Below are 20,747 nucleotides of genomic sequence, written 5' to 3'. Positions count from 1 at the left end.
CAAAACCGTGCGGACGAATGAGCGCTGAAGTGCGCCGACAGAAGCGCGCCAACAGAAGTGCGCTGTAACCCTAACCCTAAACCAAACCCTAAACCAAACCCTAAACCTAAACCTAACCCTAAACCTTACCTTAACTTAAATCGCACTTCTGTCGGCGCGCTTTTGACATCGCGGTTTTAGCGCTGCGGTTTTGTCGTTCGCGCATTTATCGGGTCACGATCCCCACTGTGATGTCCTTTGTGCACAACAGTGACAAGAAGAGGGGGTCAATCTATTCTCCAAAGCACCTGGAGGCAGAACAAGAAGCAATGGATGGAAACTAATCAAGGAGAGAACTAACCTAGGAGTAAGAAGTTTCCTGAGAGTGAAAACAAATCAGTGGAACAACTTGCCTCCAGAAGTTGTGAGTGCTCCAGGAGGTTTTTAAAAAGAGATTGGACAAACTATTTGTCCAGAATAGTATAGTCTCCTGACTGAGTAGAGGGTTGAATTAGAAGACCTCCAAAGATCAACTCCCGTTATTCTGTTATAAGATGAAGCTGCTCCACCAACTTCAAGATATCGAAAATGCCATGTTTTCAGTGCTTCCAAAGTTTTCATACAACTCTGGCAGTATTTGGAGGTTTTCTTCTATTTAGCCCAGAATATCTAAAATAACTTTTTTGGTAAAGTTCAAAGCTGTTTAGAAAAACAAAACCACAACTGAAAACCCAACAAAGAAACCCCAACAAAACACATCAAGGGCAAGACATATGCAGAGGCAAAGAGGCATATATGTCCTCATGAATTAACAGAAGATGGAGCTGGCTTTTCTGCATAGAAACCTCTGGTGTATCAACAATTAGTTTTCCCCTGATTAGTCAAAAAGATAAGGATGTCTCACATTAGCTAAACATTCTTGTTACCTAGAGCCGAGGTGGCGCAGTGGTTAGGGTGCAGTACTGCAGGCCACTTCAGCTGACTGCTATCTGCAGTTCGGCGGTTCAAATCTCACCGGCTCAAGGTTGACTCAGCCTTCCATCCTTCCGAGATGGGTGAAATGAGGACCCGGATTGTTGTTGGGGGCGATATTCTGACTCTGTAAACCGCTTAGAGAGGGCTGAAAGCCCTATGAAGCGGTGTATAAGTCTAACTGCTATTGCTAGTAGTAGTAGTAGTAGTAGTAGTAGTAGTAGTAGTAGTAGTAGTAATTTTGGCCAATCCATCTCTTTTGAATCATGTTTTGAACAGCACAGTCTCCATGTTCTGTAGAAAGCTTAAGAAGGAAAGACTGTCAAAAACTGCAGTGAGTTGCACACCTGCTTTTGAATTTTGACTCCTGTATGAAGATGGCATTGAATATACCAAGCCCTCTAAGCCAGTGTTTTTCAACCTTTTTTGTGCAAAGGCACACATTTTTCATGAAAAAAATCACGAGGCACACCACCATTAGAAAATGTTAAAAAAAATTAACTCTGTGCCTATATTGACTATATATAAAGTAATTCTCCCACGGCACACCTTACACTATGTCACGGCACACTAGTGTGCCACGGCACAGTGGTTGAAAAACACTGCTCTAAGCAACAGCTTTGCATGATCACACAATGTATGAAAAGTTCAGCAGCACCCATGGAGATATAATGGACCTAGAAGTGAATTACGGTACTTCCAGGATTAAAACAGGAGGTTTCTCAGCTCGAATAGCTAAGGAATTCTTCTCCCTAGTCCTACCTGTTATGGATTTCCTGCCTACATTCCAAATTCCTATTCAGCCATAACCCTCAGTACTGGGTTCAAACAACACAGCCACAGGTGTCAAACTCAATTGTGTCACGTGACTATCGTGATGTATCACAACTTTTTTGCCTTTGCGGAGCCGGGATGGGTGTGGCCTGTGCATGACGCATCCGGACCGCGGGCTGCCAGTTGCAGTGCACTAAGCTATGACTCACTAGCCCACAATAGATGGATTCCTATTGAGCTCCAAATCAAATAAACCACATTATGGCTTCCTGTAAGGTGTGAACTCAGTCGTCATCTGCCTGGCATAATATTGTCAATCTAATGTCACAAGCCTGTTCTGAGGCTAAAATGGGAAAAAAGGAAAGAACAATGAGATCCTTGAAGGTAGAAGACACATGTTATATAAAGAAGGAGAACTGCAAGTTCTTTGGAGGGATGAGATAAATATTTCAGGGCGATGATGTCTCAGCTAAGTTACTCAGCCACAGTAAGATAACTCGCTCTTTCCTCCTGTCTCAGTCAATGTAAATCCACACAATTATTTGGCAGAGGGAAGAGCTTAAAATCCAGTGTGACTCATGACTTCATGTCAGGTAGTTCTTAAGTGAATCAGAAGCTTTCAAGTTCCCTGGAACCAGAACAAAAAGTTTCAGTATGACACAGTTTAAAGAAGGAAGAGGGCAGTTGTCCAGGAGAGGTTGATAATTAAGGACTCACTAAGAAGCATCTGGAGATGATGCCTCTGTTTGAGTACAGACCTCACAAACGCCACACACACCGGAAGGACAAAAGACAGCCAAGATGTCAACAAAACACTTTTCTTCTAATATTAGCAAATGGGGGAATGAGGGAGGCTGACTGGCCCTTAGGGAAGGAAAATCAAAGAAATTAAGATTAACACAAGGGAACAATCTGTCTTTGCCAGAGTGTTTAGCATTTAAGTAGGAGCCTTGCTGAAGTCTACAGTGCCAATATGTATTAGACCTGCTTTGTTACTAGTTGGATCTCTCTGCATGTGAGTTAATAGGACAGGGCTGGAAAGGGGGCAGAAGGGAGCATCTAAAATGATTACAACCAGAAAAGCTCCTTGCTAAGAAAGACAAAACATGTCTGGGACTTTTTAAGCGGAGGGCAAAAACAGGGAAGCGGAAAGAGGATACAGACATATAAGATCATGGGTGGCTTAGAAAATGCAGACAAAGAAGGTTTTCTCCCTTTCTGGCTACATAACCACTCAGGATCAGCCGAGTGAATCTAAAATCCAGAAGATTTGGATGTGGTAAAAGGAAAAAAAAGCTCTTTGTTTTTGGGCAAGACACAGAACAGAATCCACCTTAGACCAGTGATGGCTAACCTTTTCCAGACCGAGTGCCCAAAATGCGTGCATGCAGGTGCGAATGCGTACCCGTGCGTCCGACGCTCCAAAATGCAATGCATGGCCCCCATGCATTCACCCCATCCCCTGCACATGCGCCCATGTGCCCCTGCATACGCCCCGCCTCCCCACAGGCACATGCTCATCACGCATGCAACCCTCACACATACGAGGCCCTGCACAAATCCCACCCCCACGCATGTGCAGCAGAGACTCAACAACCAGTTGGCCAACAGGAGGTGTGCGCGCATGTGCGGCAGAGCTGAGGCGACAGCTTGCGTGCCGACAGAGAGGGTGCTGCGTGCCATCACGGACCTAGACGGTCACCCATTTAGGTGGCTTTAAAAGGGACAACCCTTGAGGGCTCTCTATGTTTATTACTCGAACACTGAGAGCTGTTTACTCTCTTCTTCAGTATGGCAGGCAGACAACTGAAAGGGGGGCACCAGCTGCCAGGAAAGCAATAGCAGAAGTGTGCTGCAACCACTGGTTCTCTGCACAGATGCAAGGTGGAAAGGAACGATAAAAATAGCCTAGAAACCCAATCCTTTCTGCAGGACTTTGCTGGTCACAGTGAAACACAGAACACAAGGCTAGATGAACTAACTGTTGGCCTGTTCTGAGCAGGACCTCTCTTACTCTGCTTGCCACCTTCTTTCCTTTTCCGCCTTTGATCCACGCCTGCCAAATGGGTAGCAAAGTCTTGTCCCTTTTTTCCCCCTAGGCAAGAAATACCAGGTTTAAGCAAGGGCCAGTTCTCTCCCCCCCCTCTCCCCACAGTCAATTCTATCTAATTACTCCCTCCTTACCCTCAGGCTCTTTGTCTTCCGCAATGGGAAGCATTCCTGAAGCCTTCAAAGGCCAAATCCTCCTCCATTAAAGGCTTGGGGTTTTTTGGCCCCAAGCTGAATGGAAGTAAAAGGCAGAAATATTTGCTTGCTTTCAAGCACTGATACAGAGAGTGTGTGTGTGTGTGTGTCTGTGTGTGTGTCTGTGTGTGTGTGTGTTTTCACATGTGATCTAGTGATTACATGAAAAGTCCACGTAGATTCCTTGGCAGCAATATACAGGTAGTCCTCCACTTAGGATCTTTCATTTAGTGGCTGTTGGGAGTTACAAGAGCACTGAAAAAAACCTGACATGGCCATTTTTCACACCCATGGCCGTGCAATAGCAATAGCAGTAGACTTATATACCGCTTCATAGGCCTTTCAGCCCTCTCTAAGCGGTTTACAGAGTCAGCATATCGCCCCCCCACAGTCTGGGTCCTCATTTTACCCACCTCGGAAGGATGGAAGGCTGAGTCAACCCTGAGCCGGTGAGATTTGAACCGCTGACCTGCTGATCTAGCAGTAGCCTGCAGTGCTGCATTTAACCACTGCGCCACCTTGCGATTATATTTCAGGCGCTTGGCAACTGGCATGTATTTAAAACAATGGCACTCTGATCACCATTTGTAACCTTCCTAGTCGGCTTCCAACAAGCAAAGTCAATAATGGGGGGGGGAGCCAGATGCGCTTAATGACCACATGAGTCACTTAACAACTACAGTGATTTGCTTAACAACTGTGGCAAAAAAGGTCCTTGCATCACACCCATGTCAGGAGGTCTGAGGTGCTTTTGGGTTGAAAGGATTAGCCAGTCACATCACCATTGTGATGGTGGGGGAGGGGATGCCCTGCTGGAGACATGAAAGATGCTCCTTTCATGTCTCCAGCAGGAGCTGGAGGGAAGGACAGGAGCTCACCTCGCCTACGGCAGCACTCGGGTCTCAACCACACAAGCTACAGTGCTCCTAAAAAAAGTCATAAAATGGGGCAAAATTCATTTAACAACTGCCTTGCTTAGCAATGGAAATTTTGAGCTCAATTGTGGTTGCAGGACAACCTGTAGACCTATCTGGCCACCAAGATGTTTTCTCAACTTCCTACTTTAGCTTCCGACATTATTCAGTCTTTCATTGAGATCTGCCACTGCCAGAACAGAACTACACTTTATTGAGATTGGCTGTGCTAACAACAAGAGCCAGTTGGGTGTAGGGATTGGGATAAGGCATCAGATTAGGAACTAAGAGACCATGAGTGCAAGTTCTGCCTTAGGCCCAGAGGTTAGTTGGGTGACCTTAGGCTAGCTGCTCTCTCTCATTCCTAGGAAGGAGGCAATGGCAAATGACTTCTGAAATCTTGCCAAGAAAACTCCAGTGACTTTTCCAGGCAGTCTCCAAGAATCAGACAGAACTGAAAAGAAAGAAAACAACCACATAGAATCTTGCAAGTTTGATTGTACTGCTGTACCTTCTCCGTCAGTGAATCAGTGTCTGCCTGAACAGCTTCCAAATATTGCTTCATTTCCTTTGCCTAGGGAATGGTTCTTGCGTATTTCTGTGAGGGTCACCTCTTTTATTCCCTGCATTCATCTAATAACTAACTAGGCAAGACCCGATTACTTTTGAAGTCCAGGTAGCATTTTTTTATTTGCATTCGTTATTAAGATGAACCCCATTTAGCCCCCAAGTTAACAAAAGAAGTCTAAAGAGTTGCACAATGTTGCTGTGTGAGAAAGATAGACAATTTTCAAATTTGATAGATAAATAAATGAAATATATCTTTGTTATTGCCCATCAAACATTCCTCTTTGGTCATAAATCAAAACACATGCCAAAATGTGGTTTGTTTATTTTGGTTTGGCAGGACAAGTGAAACCACCACTGGGGCAATAATCTTGCCCTGTAACAGCACAGGTCTTCTGCTGATTGCACTTTGATTTGGTTGCCAAGTGCATAAAGAAACACGTTCTCCCTCTTCTACTAAAACCGTAGTACAGTATTTCTCAACTTTTGCAAGTTTAAACTGTGGGAATTTCAACTCCCAGAATTCCCCAGTGAATAGCTGATGTGTTGTCATAGTGGCAACTATGTTCTGCAGCTGGTACAAATGTCAATGGCATTTGTCCCAAAACAAGATCACAAGTTAACCAAATGAACTATAGAGTCATTCACTCACTTATGTAATGTTGGGAGGGAGATTTTGAAGGGTGTAATGGAAGGTACACACTTGTAACAATACCCACCCATAATTCATAGAGGTGCCTGTAAGATGCCAATCAACAATAAGTTGCAGGTTTTATCTGGAAACTCTTTGTTTTTATTCTTGCCCAGTGCTAAGTTACTTGGCAGCAAAATATGCTTGTTATTTTACTATGTTACCTAGCAAAGCATCTCTGCTAGCTCACTGCAAACCAGAAACCTTTCTACACAAAATCCTGAATACAAACAGATCTTCACCAAACAAGCACATATCTGGATGGGTAGAGCAGAGAAGATAATTGAAATCAATGTTAAATGGTGACATTGGAAGAGATGCTATGGAAAACCCCAAGCAGCAGTAGCAGCACCAGCCTCCCAAGAAAAAGGGAAACGGACATGTTTAATTCTTCGTTTAAAAAAACAACAATTATTATGAATCAGCAATTTCTTACAGATGCTTCAGATGTAGCCTGTGATTCTCTCCATCTAAAGCAGAAGTACAGCCCCTCAGGGCGTTCCTGAAGTTGCAACTTATTTATCATTCTTGTGATAGAAGGGGAGGCAATGGATTACATGGACAGTTATTATACTTTCTGTAATTAATTTGTTTTTAATTAAATTTAAATTAAATCAACTTCATTTCTATCCATCTTTTTGTTTTATTCCAGTCTATTTTCAAGAGTATATCTGTCAGTATGATGCTCAGAGGCTATGAACCATACACATCCCCCCTCCAAGTCCACAGAATGTACCTCTATCACTGGGATTTAACATGCTACTTACATGCAAAAATAAGTCAAAAGTATGAATAATTTTGACTTATCACTCATAAGCTATCAATGTTCCTGGTGACCATTTGCTCCCGCCCATCTTTTTCCAACACTGGGAGGAGCTCATTAACCAAGAATTCAAAAATGAGTTTGTGTGCTATCTAAATTGGGGGTCTTGGCAAGCCACAAATCGCAATCCCAGATTTGTTCTTAATTAACAATTCCTTGATTAGTAGGGGGCATAGAGTTCAATCTGTACAATATAATGAATGTTGAATTCCTAATTAATGTAGACATTCCTACCAGCTTAAGGAAGTAAACAATTACTTTGGAAGTCTCAAGAAATCTGTCTCATTGTATGCAAACCTGGGCATACTTACAGAAGTGCCAATTCAACGTGTATCTTCTAGATACATTCATGTTCCCTGCACAAATAGGACCAAAGTTATGCTACCAAGTACTAGGATGACAATTTCTGATTTTTGAGAAGTTGAAAAGAGATATAAGGCATATTACTTTTCTATAGATGGCCCCACAGATTTTGTGACTTGCCAAACAACATAACGGACACAGAGAAATACAAAATTTAGAGTACTTGGAAGGGAAGCAAAGGAAAGCTTGTTTGAACAAAGTACAAAGACTACCTTTTATTGACCACATGGCTTGTAAAAAGGAAATTCTAGGAGCTGCAAAAGATCAGGAGATTGGAGAAAGCTGCGCTCCTCCGCAGTACTCAGAGAATCACTCCTTCCCCCTCACCCCATGTTAATTAATCTGCAATACAAAACATCTTCCAATGCCTAACATCATGGAAAATAAGACCACATCTACAAAGGAGAGTGTGGGTTTGTGCCTTCAAGTCAGTGCTGACTCTTGGCGACTGCCTGGAAAAGTCCCTGCAATTTTCTTAGCAGGATTTCAGAACTGGTTTTTTCCCCCTTCTTCTTCCTGGGTTTGAGAGTGTGTGACTGGCCCAAGGACACCCAACTGACTTTATGCCTAAGGCAGCATGAGCACTCATGGGCTCCTGGTTTCTAGCCTGGTGCCTCAACCACTACTCCAAACTGGCCCTCTTTGAGAGTAGAAGAGAATAACCCTTTTAAATATACCCCAACTTTGGCAGATGAGACTGCTAACTGAGCGATCAGTCCCTACATCTCTGCCTTTAGCAGCAACTTGGTTAGAGTTGACTAGTAATTCCATTCAGTAATGAAAAAGGCTACAGGGCCAATGCAGAGTCTGGAAAAGAGACAGCAGCAGCACAACCTATATTCATCTCAGAGTATTTGTCCTGTCTTTTCTCTCGGGTCAAGATTATAGGTTTAGTTTTTTTCCCCATTTGCATTATCTTCTTCACAACAATCATATTAAATAAGCTAAAATGAGCAACTGGATATGCCTGGACTGGAATGAATAGCTGAGCATCGCCATGAGGTGTAGCTGGGCACAACACTTTTTGAGCATCGTATTGTTTCTTTTCAAATGTTCACACTGACAGTATGGCCCTTAATTTTGCCTGGTGAATGGGCAAACACAGCATGAATGACAGCCATATAAATAGATGGCTATGATGGGCACTTCATTATGAAATTAACTTCAAGAGGACTGGAATATTAAATAAAGAAACGGCAAAAAGCATTCAACAGCTATTAAGCTCTGCACGGATTGGAAAGTTTGTCAAGAGAAAAGCATGGGCTTTTCGCTCATGATTTGCTTAGCCATCACTGGTAGCAGCAAAAGTGGTAGACCACCACCAAATTCCTAGGGAATTGCGGGGGGTGGATAGACAAGAGATAAGGTTTCCTGCCTCTTACCTGTTTTTTTTTCCTATCAACAAAAGATGTATAAGAAATATTAAATCATAAAAGTATACACCTACCAACGAAAAACATAGAATACATGTAGTCCTCAACTTACGACTGGTGGCTTAGTGACTGAAGTTACAACCAATTGGAAAAAGGGAATTTACAACTGAATTTTAGGTTGAAAATGAGAATTTACTTACAGGTTCCAATATAGTCATATGTCAAGGACTACCTGAGATTTTACATTAGCCAAACTATAACCAAACTAGATGAGGTCAAGGCTCTAAAGTCACTCCATTTTAACTAGCTTCCAAAAGGCAATCAGGGTGGGAATCAAGAGGATATTCTCTAGGACGTCAGTCCGTAGTAACGGGTATCACTGAGAAGCAGTGTATTTGAGCTTGAGAACCCCTCATCTACATAAAGAGGCCTCTGCTATAGTTTTTTTCTGGGTAAATCAAACTGGCCAGGTAAATTCTGGATAAATCAAACTGGCCATTTTCCAGTGGGAAGATGTGATCCAATGCACCGCCAGGAAGCCTCCCAAATTTCATACAGCCATGCTCACATAGGGTACCTTGCAACAATGTTGAGCAATAGAGATCTACAATTGCTAGGTCAACATAAAACAAACCAGATTATATTTTAGTGCATATGTGACTCAAGCCACAGGGAAATGTGATGGATTGCGGAGTCTACTTTCCCCAACCCATTTGCTTCAGGGAGGCTTTTACTCATATTCTCATCCCCATTAGCAATTTGGTCCATGGTAAATGATGACATGTTCATCATAACGCAAGTGTTGCAGCCCCTGTTCTTGCAAATACTAGAGCACATCCTTTGTCCGTGACATCAAAATGCCCTTGTCAACATTTCTACATTAGCATAGTTTTGGAATGAATAACATCCATCCAACTGTACTTTTAAAATAGGCAAGTTATTTAAAACGTGACAGGTCCTTGATGCTCTCTGAGCTTGCTTGTTTTCTTGCAGATGTTTCATTACCTAACTAGGTAACATCATCAATGCTAGTAAAGAGTGCTGTTTGCTGTCAGTTTATATTCTGGTCTCTTGCCTGTCTGTGTGGGGGTGGGGGTCTTAAGGATTCTTTGGTTGGGCTGTTTTCTAATAGCTCTTCTTGATTGGGGTATTGTTTACTTGATTGCTGGTCCGAAGTTGACCTGATCTGAGTACAGATTACTGGTGGAGAAGTATGGGAGTCTTTTTATCCTTTGGGCTGGTTGATTGTCTTTTTTGCAAGTTTTATTCACTTCTTTCAGTCTATCATTCTTTAATGAATTGTTTTATGCAAAATGAAGAAAGAAGGAAGATGCCCTGAGAAAACTTTGTAGGACATGGAAGATATACTCCAAGTGGGGAAAAAAGGTTGCTTTCCAATAATGTCTCAGTTGGAAGCATCCAAAATATTTCACTGCTAATATAGCATTATCATCATAGAGCACTGGTGCCAAACTTGATCTCATCTCTGATTTATCGTGACATATCATTTTTTAACCTTTGCGGAGCGGGGGTGGCTGTGGCCTGCGTATGACACATCCAGCCCATGGGCCGCCAGTTTGACATCCCTGTCATAGAGTATAAAATTTGCAGTCTTTTGTGATGGACAGCTTACATCCTATGTTCATCAAAAACAGAAGTATGTAGATTTCGGTTCCCATAACAATCCAGGAACAGGCCTTGGAAAGCCATCTGAAGAGCATCAAGATTTGAAAGGGCTGCAAGTAGTCCCAGAGAATGTGGAAGAAAATGAGGTTTGAAGATAGGTTCAAAGCATAAACCAGCTGGCCTAAAACAGGCATTCTGAGAAATAGTTTCAGCCATCAGGTCCAGTAAAAGAGAAAGATTAGAATTTTCCAGGGGAACAAAAAGGACTGAGCAGAAATATACAGTGAAATTGGTTCACAGGCCAAATTCACTATATATTTGAAAGTATAAACCTCCACTTTGCCAAAGTGATTTTTCAAAAACGAACAAGTTAAGGTTCACCAAGAACAAAAAAGCTACTTAAGATAAGGTTGCTTCTCAAAATTCTAAGTTTCTTCTCTAAGACAGCTGTGCTTAAAAGGTGGTTTGAAAACTCTCCTACAGGCAGAAGAAAAGCTGACTGCCAGATCAGGCCCAGGAGGCCTCCATAATTAAGATAACAAAACACATTCTGCTCAGCTGCCAGTGTTGTTTACTGGCCTTCCTTTTATGTCCTTAACAGAAGCTTGATCTGCTAAGCACGCTTGTTTACTTACTTGCTCAATTTCATAGGAGCTGCTGTTAAGAAGAGACATGGAAATCAAGTCAGGTCATTCTCCAAGTCTTCTGAGAATCCTGAATCCTGCTCCCTGACTTCTGACTCAGTCCTGCTAGACACAAACTAATTATTCCAAAGAACTCCTATGAAAAACAACAGCAGATCATTCTGCAACTGCTGTACCACATGATCAACAAACCATATATGGTCAGATGAGCAATCCAGCACTTGACAGCTTTCTACTTTCCCTTCTTCTCTCTCCCTCCCTCCCTCCCTCTCTCTCTCTCTCTTACACACACACACACAGAGGGCGGGAGGAAGAGAGACCAGCCCTTGAGAAGATGGTTTCCAAGTACCATCTCTCTATGGTAAACTAAAGTTGTATAGTCCAATAAACAGATACATGGTTTAAATGCTGTTGACAGTTTACCTTGGCACTAAGCCTATACAACTTGGAGAGGTTACACTTTTGTTTCAGAAGGCTAAGATCAAATCCTCCAACAAACAGTTTCCCTGACTTTTAACCAAATAGATTGTCTCTGATGCTTTGCAAATTAATCCACATGACAGCTTTAATAACAGCCATTTTTGATCACAACATTCCCCTCTTTGTCTTGAAAGGCTTTCAAGCAAACTTATCTGTGCCTATAAAAGTACTTACAAGAAAGTAAGTATTGTTGAATACAGTGGTTAGTAAATTACTGGATAAATATGCTTAGGATCTTCTTACAAGTTAAGGAGTATGGAACAACACTTAATCACACTAAGAACAAGAAAGACATTTTGCTTCCTCTCAGAGTGTCATCTACCGAGTTATAATAGAAAGTGTTATGAAAATGATTAAACACTTTTAAAGACCACCTTATCACTAGATACCCATAATGAAAAACATGCATCAGGTTGCAGAAGATTCTTTTAAAGTAATTGCTACACTTTTACTTATGAGGTCAGTAAAAAGGCAAAATAGTCAAGGAAGCTCACTAAACCCAATTGCTTCATATACTCCAAAATTTATTCTTGGATTGTTATCATAGCTTGTTCAGATGCCAAGGAATAAGGCCCTGGATTCAAATGTAACATCTTATCAACCTATTCAGCTGCTCCCACTAGTTGATGAAAGCAAGAACCAACTAAGCAGCAAATAACTTGCCTTATAATGCCCTTTATATCTGAATTATATCAAACCATGATCAAGCATAGGGTTTCAAACTTTAAGTTTAAAAGCATTAATGCCGGGCAGCAAACATTCCAGACTATAATACTTATTTATTCTATCCTTGCAAGGTTGGTTCTTTAAAGATTCTTTAAATTTTATATATATTTAAAGTTGCATATTTGTGTTGGATTAATAGGCACTAATAGGCATATACATACATACATACATACATACATACATACATACATACGCACACACACACAAAGCTGAAGACGAGAATTCTAGAGGCTATTCATTAACTGATCACATTATAAACATATTGACAAAATATCAGTGCAACTTTCATCAGCTAGTATCTTGCTAACTGGGAATTATGGGATTTGTCATCCAACACATTCCTAGGAATTCTAGTTAAGAAAGTTGATTCAATATCACCACAAATCCATGGACAGTATTGGATTCAGATTTAATCAACAAATCCATTAAAACAATTGTCTTAATTTTTACTGATTTTAACAGATTCACTCCATGTATGACTAAGGTTGGCTTTTTGTATCATGTCGATCTATAATATGGGTTGATTTTCAATTACCATATTTTTCAGATTATAAGACGCACCTTTTCCCCCTAAAAGAGGGTGAAAATTTGGGTGCGTCTTATACACTGAATGTAGCCCTGCCCACCTACTGGCTCCAACCCTTTGGCCTCTGCCTCTCAGCAATTTACCTCTTTGCTGAGGCTTCAATAGGCTATAGCAATCCCTGCAGCCTGAAACAGCTGATGATCGGGAGAAATTGAAAGTGAAACTTGCTGTTTGCTCCACCAGGCAAATTGCTGGGAGGCAGAGGCAGATTATTATTATTTTTGTGCTAATCAGGCTGTTTGCTGCAAGGAGGTATAGGCTGATCAATGCCTATAGAATGTCCAAATTATTAAATTTATTTTTAAAAGACTGCTTTATTATTCTAGACAATTTAACAAAATGAAGCTTTTTAAAATAAATGCTTGATCTGAAGAGCTATTGTTTTAAAAGTGCTATTCTTTTAAATAGCAGAGAATAACTATACTTCCAGAAAACACATCAATTTTAACAATGTCTGTACAAGTATAGTCTGAATTATAACACTATGAACAGTGTATATTGTATATTGTCTATGCTGTTTGTTGCAAGGAGAGGCAGAGGCAGTTATTTTTCCCTTGTTTTCCTCCCCAAAAGCTAGGTGCGTCTTATACTTCGAAGTGTCTTATACTCAGAAAAATACAGTACTCAATACAATACAACCCAGTCTCAATGTATGCTCTATTCAGCAATATAGTTAACCAAATCATGGCTTAGTTGTGTTGACTTATCTAGCATGGTTCATAAGTTTTAGTTTCCCCCCCTTGATTTCTGAATACAGGCAGTCTTCAACATATGACCACAACTGAGTCCAACATTTCTGTTTTTAAGTGAGACATTTTTAAAGTCAGATTTCCTCCAATCTACAACCTTTCTTGCCAGTTGTTAAATGTTGTATCACTGCAGTTAATACGTTAGCAACCCAGTTGTTAAGTAAAGCTGGCTTCCCCATTGACTTTGACCTTGCTTGTCAAAAGGTGATCACATGACCTTGGCACACAGCAATGGTCATAACAATGAATCACTTGCCAAACATCACATGATCATGGTGATGCTACAAAAACTGTAGCTGTGAAAATGGTCACTTTTTTTCTGTGCCATTGTAACTTTGAACAGTCACTAAATGAACTGTTGTAAGTTGAGGACTACCTCTACTGCTTTGCTTGGTCTCATTTTTAGACACTACTGCTTTGTTAATAATGGACTAGATGATGGGATGCATAGTTTCCCTTCCTTTACACTTCCAAAATAATCTGGATGAGGGATCACAAATTCATGTGTGCAACTCCTTGCTTGATTGTCGCATCACTGGCAATTGTTTGTTCAACCTAACAGCTCTAGTTACCAAAACAGGAGAAGTTGTCAAGTTAGGATACAGAAAGACATTGCCACAGAAGTTTCATTCATCTGATCCCAAGACACTGATGCTTATAATTATAATTAAAAGACAAATAAATGTCAGATTTCAATCCTGAAATAGTTCCACCATCTCCAATCTCAAACCCTTTTAGGTTATCGCTTGAGGATTGTCAGGAAACAAAGGAGTCATATTAATGACTTTCCATCTAGGAGAAATGACCCTAAAGCTTAAACCTTTGCCATAATAGGAAATCTTCTGTAAACACTATAGAGACTCGGACCCAAATGCTTTCAGTTCACACAGGACAGTCAGCCATAAACTGGGATTATGCTAGGCTCCCATATCATACAAAACAAAAAGACAAAACACAAATCAGAGCAACATCTGAACCAGGACATCATACAGTGCCTAAGATTTACTTGCAAATAAGGAAAACTCCCAAGCTCAAATCCAACTGAAAAGAATTTATCTTATTAATATTTCCCAACCAAAGTCATTCATACTATGCTGAGATGAAACTAGTAGCAGCAACAATCATCAAAATGGACAGACTGGGCCAGTTTTGATGGCCAAACTTTGTAGAAGAGAGATGTCACAATACTCTTTAAGGTTTGAAAGTTAAAAGCATCATACAGAGTCCATACGTGAGTCAGGCTCACCAGACCTAGGCTGTTAACAACCAAATACTCACTACATGGCATGCATCAAAGAAACTCGGAAATTTTTGCAACCCACATCAGGGATATCTAGCTAATTAGAAGGACTAATAGAAAGAAAAACTATCACCGTATCCATTTGCAGGGGCTAAATACAGGTAGCCCTCCACTTAACAACAGTTCATTTACTGATTGCCTGAAGTTACAACAGCACTGAAAAAAGTGACTCATGACTGTTTTTCACACTTTAACACTGTTGCAGTATCCATACGGCCATGTGATCAAAATTCAGGCACTTGGCCACTGACTCATATTTATGACGGTTGCAGTGTCCCGGGATCACGCAATCACCTTTTGCAACCTCCTTCTAAGCAAAGGCAGTGGGGAAGCCAGGTTCACTTAACAATCATATTATTAATTTAATACCTGCAGTGATTCACTCAACAACTGTCTTGCATAGCAACAGAAATTTTGCACTCAATTGGGGTTGTAAGTGATTCACTCAACAACTGCCTTGCTTAGCAACATAAATTTTGCACTCAATTGGGGTTGTAAGTGATTCACTTAACAACTGCCTTGCTTAGCAACAGAAATTTTGCACTCAATTAGGGTTGTGATTCACTTAACAACTGTCTTGCTTAGCAACAGAAATTTTGCACTAAATTGGGGTTGTAAGCCAAGGACTGCTTCTAGTTCAATACACTATTAAAAATTGAACAATTAAAGTAAGAATAACAACAATCAGCTCTATTTAATGACCCAAACAAACCTAAAGACCAAAATCTTACTGTAATTAATACCAAATTAAACTTGCCTTCCTCAGCATAAGGTAGACTGGGGCTGCCTATACTTCAGGAGGGGTGTTATTCTATGGGGACTTTTGAAGGCCTCTTGCCTGTTCCACACACCACAAGAAGAGAACCACCATTAGCTTTCTCTGGGTGTCCAAACTGAACGGACTGATACTACACTAAGAGTTTCGTGTATAATCCAACGCTATGCTGCATTGGGTGAGTTGTAACCCAAGACATTGTGCCAAACCAAGCAGAACCCTCACTTTGAGCATGACATGGGGACCCATCTTCTTTGTTGTTTTAAGCACACTGGATTCCTCAAGGGTTTCTTCTCTAGGAGCAGAAATCTGAATGAACTCATCCAGAAGTGCCTGGTAGGTCTGCATTACACTTGAGAAGTGAACAACATGCTGAAAGAAAGCAATACACCCAAGGAAAACACTCAAAGACAAGGCAGGACAAGCTTTGCCCAACCTACCAAACCAGCCCGCTGAGTGTTCTTAGCCTTGCAATGTCCTTGTTCATTCAAATGTTCACCAAAGGACATGGGTAACTTCATCTTTATACTTTTCTTAGTGGGGGGAGGGAGGGGGGAGGAATGGGGAGAGAGAGAGAGAGAGAGACAAAGAGAGACAAAGATTGTCAGATCAGCCTGGCAATAAGCCATGTCCTATGCCCCACTGCTATCTGAGCCAAGATTGGTGAGTTACACAAGAAATGTAGAGCTTTTGTGGTCAACCTACCTGGGAAGATGGAAAATTCTGCCTTGCTTTCAATGTCCTGCTCATAGGAGGGGCTGTTACCCTGTGGGAATGCATATGGTTTGTACACAAAAGACTCTGGGTTCAATTCCTGATATTTCCAAAAGGAACAGAAAAGGCCACACATCTGAATGACAGCGGCTTCACACCTTAATTCAAAGATGGGAAATCTTGGGGGAGGGGAGGGGGGGTCACAAAAAGAGACACACCCAGAGACTTGATGAGATTGTAGAGATGGGCACCCCTGATAATTTGAAGCCTGCAACTGCTTTGTTTTCTAAGGATTGCTTTTTTTTTTTAAGCAGGGGCCTAAGGTATCCATTTGTATCTCTGTGGCTGAAAAGTAGCACAAAAAAAAAAGAGAGGCAAGATTAAAAACAAATAAATCTGTGGCCAGGCCTGTAATATGATTGCGAAAGGGCTTGAGAAGAGAGTCAATATGAGGCATTTGAGAGGTTTATTCCTGCTCTACTTCATGATTTGTTAGGTAGGATTCAGTTACATGACTTCACACACAACACTCAGTCGGAAGACTTGGTGAATAAAACAAAATTTCTGAAGTTGCACAGCAGGTTATCTAAAAAAAAAAAACCAAAATAATTTGGCTTTGTGGCTGATAGGCTAACCCAGTCAATACTGAGTTTAAAGGGGCCACATATATGAGAAACTTAAATGTTCACAGGACAGGACAGTGGATATTGTGTTTTCAACGTTCTTTTTAGCTTTTCTGTTCCAGTACTACTGCTTTTATTTTATTTGAGTTCAGTAATTTTTTTTTCCTGAGGATTAGTCACCTCTGATGTTTAACACAGGAAGCAAGGTGGGCTACTAAAGCTGGTAAAATGAATTGAAAGAATAAGGAACTCTCCCTCTCCATCTTATATAACCTGGGAGGTGTCCTTTCTCTCTTTCTCTCTCTCTCTCTCTCTCCCTCTCTCTCTCTCTCTCTCTCTCTGTGTGTGTGTGTGTGTGTGTGTGTGTGTGTGTGTGTTGTTTTACTGGATGCTCATCCCACAAACCTTCTGGAAAAGCTCCAGGACAAAAAGGCTGGCAGCATCACTAGAATCAGAGGGGGCAGCAGGAGTAACAAAGCAAGTTAGCAATGGGCTGCAAAAAGGAACTGCTCTCTCTCCATTTGCAGCATTCAGCCACCCTGACCAATATACACAGATTTTAAAAGTTCAAAAACAAGAGCTGAGAAGGTACAACGGATATACAAAAAAAAAAAGATGCAATTAAAAGTACACCAAGAACTCCCCCCAACACACACACACACAACCTCTGAATAGGATCTCAAGATAGCATTCAACTAGCCGGAACAGATGAAATTGAGCAAATAATGGAACAGAAGGAGCCCATGGCTTTATCTTGGGCCCTGCCATGCTCTTTTAGCCTGGAACTTCGGGTTGTGGGCAGGACTCAGAAAGGGGACATCTTTTCAGCTTGGGAAACTCCAGCTTTCAGGCCCCAGATTTGACTGAAACCTTGCAGAAGACTTCCACAAGCCTTCCACCAACTTGAAAGCTAATGCAACCTGATAGAGCTGCTCAGTAATACTTGACTTTCATCCCTTCCAAGGGGGGGTGGGGGGTGATGCTGAGTATTTCTCCCCGGTTAGGCTCGCTTTCGGCAGTTCTAGGACAATTGCAATTCGCCCAACAAAAGACAACATTCCAGGGGCACCATGGCCAACACCAAAGCAAAGCATCTTTCCTAGACGAAAAGAGAAGATGCAAGCCACACCGCTCTTCATGTTCCCCCCTCAATGACCCCCGTCCCAGATCAAAATGATAACCACCAAAGGGTCGGTCCCTGGCACACACCTGGCCCACCAGCTGGTGCCTTTTGCAACCACCCCACCCACCTCCCAACCGCGCCGGGGGGCGGCCCCGTCGTTAAAAGGCAGGGGGAACTTCCTGACCACACAGCCCCAAGGTGGCAGCTTCGGTTGCCATGGAGACTCACTTTCTCCCGCCCCCCCCCGCCCCGCCGCCGCCTCTTTCGGGGCACACACCTTCGCTTCCAAGCCCCCAAACCAACGGACAAGATCCGGAACAGCACAAACAATCCCCCACCCCAAAACTCAGCCAGGGGTTGGGGACAAGGCAGCAGCCGCCAAACCCGGCGCTCCGTTCCCGGTCCAAGCGCCCACCCGGGAACCCCGAAGGGGCAAACCCAAAGAAAGGCGGCCGGTGGTGGCGGTGGTGGGAAAGAGGAGAAATAATGCAATCCGGATGAGGGAAAAGAGGGAGAGATCCTCCTGCCCAATCGGAGCACCGCCCCCCGCGGGCACAAAAACCGCCTCCCCCCCCTCCCTGAGGGGGAACCCACCCGGCCATTCGCTCAGTCTCGCCCCGCTTGGCGCTCGCCAGACCGCCACCCCCGTTTTCCAAGCGCCTCAGCGCAAGAGCCCCGGGGACGTCCGGCCAGGCAGCCACATTAAAATGGCCCTGGACAATTACCTCACGGAGCGGGGGGGAGGCTCTCTGCGTGGCGGAGCGAGGAGGAACCTCGGGGTGTGTGTGGGGTGGGGGGAGCGAGCCGCTCTAGCTCTCTGTCGTCTTCTTCCCCGGGAGGCTGGGGAGGGGGGCTCCGCTTCTCCCTTTACAGCTGCTTCTGTCCCGGTTCCATGGTGGCCGCCCGCCTTGGCTGCGAGGCACGGGAGAAGAAGGAGGGCGAGGTGGATGGCGACGGCCGGGCGGGACTGAAAACAAAGCCCCCCGTGCAGGCGGCGGTGGCGGCGCCTGGCTACTGCTGCGGCTGAAGCGCCAGCCCTACGAGCACCGCGCACCTCCCCACCTCCATTCTGCCTGCGCCTTCACCTCGCCGCTCCAATTGCACAATAGAGCCGGGGCAGCCTCATCAATATTCATCGCCCTCGCCCTCCCCCCCCCTCCGCCGACGCTTAGACTAGAGCAATGGAGCTCCTATCGCTCCGGCTCGAGAGGAGGAGGAGGAGGGAGGAGGGAGGAGAAGGAGGAGGAGGGAAAGGGACGGAAGGGAGGGGGGGGTGAGAGAGCGCTTCCCTTGGTGCCCTGCACCTATTGCATCGGATTGCAGGTGACGTGCGTGCGTGCGTGCGGCGGCGACTACGTGAGATGCTGGCGGGGAGGGGGGAGCCCCCCCGCGGGAACTCACCTCCCTTCGGGCCGCGCGGAGGGAAAGAGCAGACAAAGGGCGAAGGAGAGCCGGCTACCGCCCTGCCTTCCTCTGCAGCCCCCACTCCGCAAAGAGGCAGGCTGGGCGTGGAAGCTCCGGGCGCGCTGCTTCCGCCCTTCGGCCGCTTGGGGTTGGCCGGGAGCGCGTTGCGAGCCCCGGGCGTTGTGCTAGGGCTGGAGGCGGCCCGGGAGGGACTTAAGTCTCGCGTCGCAAGCAGCCAGCCAGGCGGGCCGGGAAGAGAAGGGACGGGGCTAGCTTGGCTGCCTTGGTGTAAAGCGGCCGAAGCGGAGAGGTCTAAAGCTCGCGGTGCAACCCTCGGATGCGGCAAAGGTTCTCCTGCCGCGCGCTAAACTGGATCGGATCTGCCGACTTTGCAGGGTTACCGTGAGAGAGCCGCCAGGAGGGAGGGATGACCCAGATCAGGCGTGCTTCTCCAACCGGGCGCCCACGGTACCAGTCTCCCATAATCTGCCCATTAATGTAGAGCAGGGGTGTTCAGCCTTGGCAACTTTAAGACTTTGTGGAGTTCAACTCCCCAAATCCCCCAGCCAAAATTCTGGAGTTGAACTCCACAGGTCTTAAAGTTGCCAAGGCTGGACACCCCTGATGTTGAGGATGAAGGCAATAGCAATAGCAGTTAGACTTATATACCGCTTCATAGGGCTTTCAGCCCTCTCTAAGCGGTTTACAGAGTCAGCATATTGCCCTCAACAACAATCTGGGTCCTCATTTTACCCACCTCGGAAGGATGGAAGGCTGAGTCAACCCTGAGCCGGTGAGATTTGAACAGCCGACCTGCAGAACTGCAATAGAAAGGCAGCCCACAGTTCTCAGCCACAAACTGATTTGTGCCAAAGGGGCCTAGAAAAGGATTGCGGTATATGTGTGGGACAAAATGTGACAAGCCACTTGTCCAAAGTACCACTGAAGATGTTATCTAGCCTAGTTAAGGAAATGTTTGGAAGCTAAACAGCAAACTTGCAGAACAAACTGCCACCAGCATCTCCCAGCAGAGCTACAAATATTTCCCCATCGTTTCAGGATTTCAAGTTAAATTTCAGTAACAACTGAGGATTCCTCATATTACCAAAGGATCAGAATAAGAATCAGGGAGATCTTATTCTGGGAAGCTTCATATTGGTGGTTTAATTTTTTTTAAAGGCAGGTTTTAATTTGGTCTTACGAAGAACCAGGTTCTCCCATTGCAATAAGCTGGGATGCAGTTGGTGTGAGAACCTAAGGGATCAAAACTTTCCAAAACTGGAAGAATATAAGAGAC

The 20,747-nt window shown here is 43.8% G+C and overlaps 1 protein-coding gene across 2 annotated transcripts in view; it reads right to left on the bottom strand.

Moving 5' to 3' along the window:
• Positions 1 to 19,148, bottom strand: part of ZMIZ2 (zinc finger MIZ-type containing 2) — a 94,533-nt gene extending 75,385 nt beyond the window's left edge. For both annotated transcript variants that reach the window (XM_087706253.1, XM_087706252.1), the window contains exon 1: positions 18,772 to 19,148. The gene's annotated coding sequence lies outside the window, so the exon portion shown is untranslated. The remainder of the gene's footprint in view (positions 1 to 18,771) is intronic.
• Positions 19,149 to 20,747: the final 1,599 nt, after the last annotated feature.

This window comes from Thamnophis sirtalis, unplaced genomic scaffold, assembly GCF_051295495.1.
Source record: "Thamnophis sirtalis isolate CommonGarterSnake01/CBP01778 unplaced genomic scaffold, rThaSir2_p1.2 scaffold_2, whole genome shotgun sequence".
NCBI lineage: Eukaryota > Metazoa > Chordata > Lepidosauria > Squamata > Natricidae > Thamnophis > Thamnophis sirtalis.
Note: the sequence above shows the minus strand (reverse complement) of the source record. Positions and strands in the feature narration are given on the sequence as shown.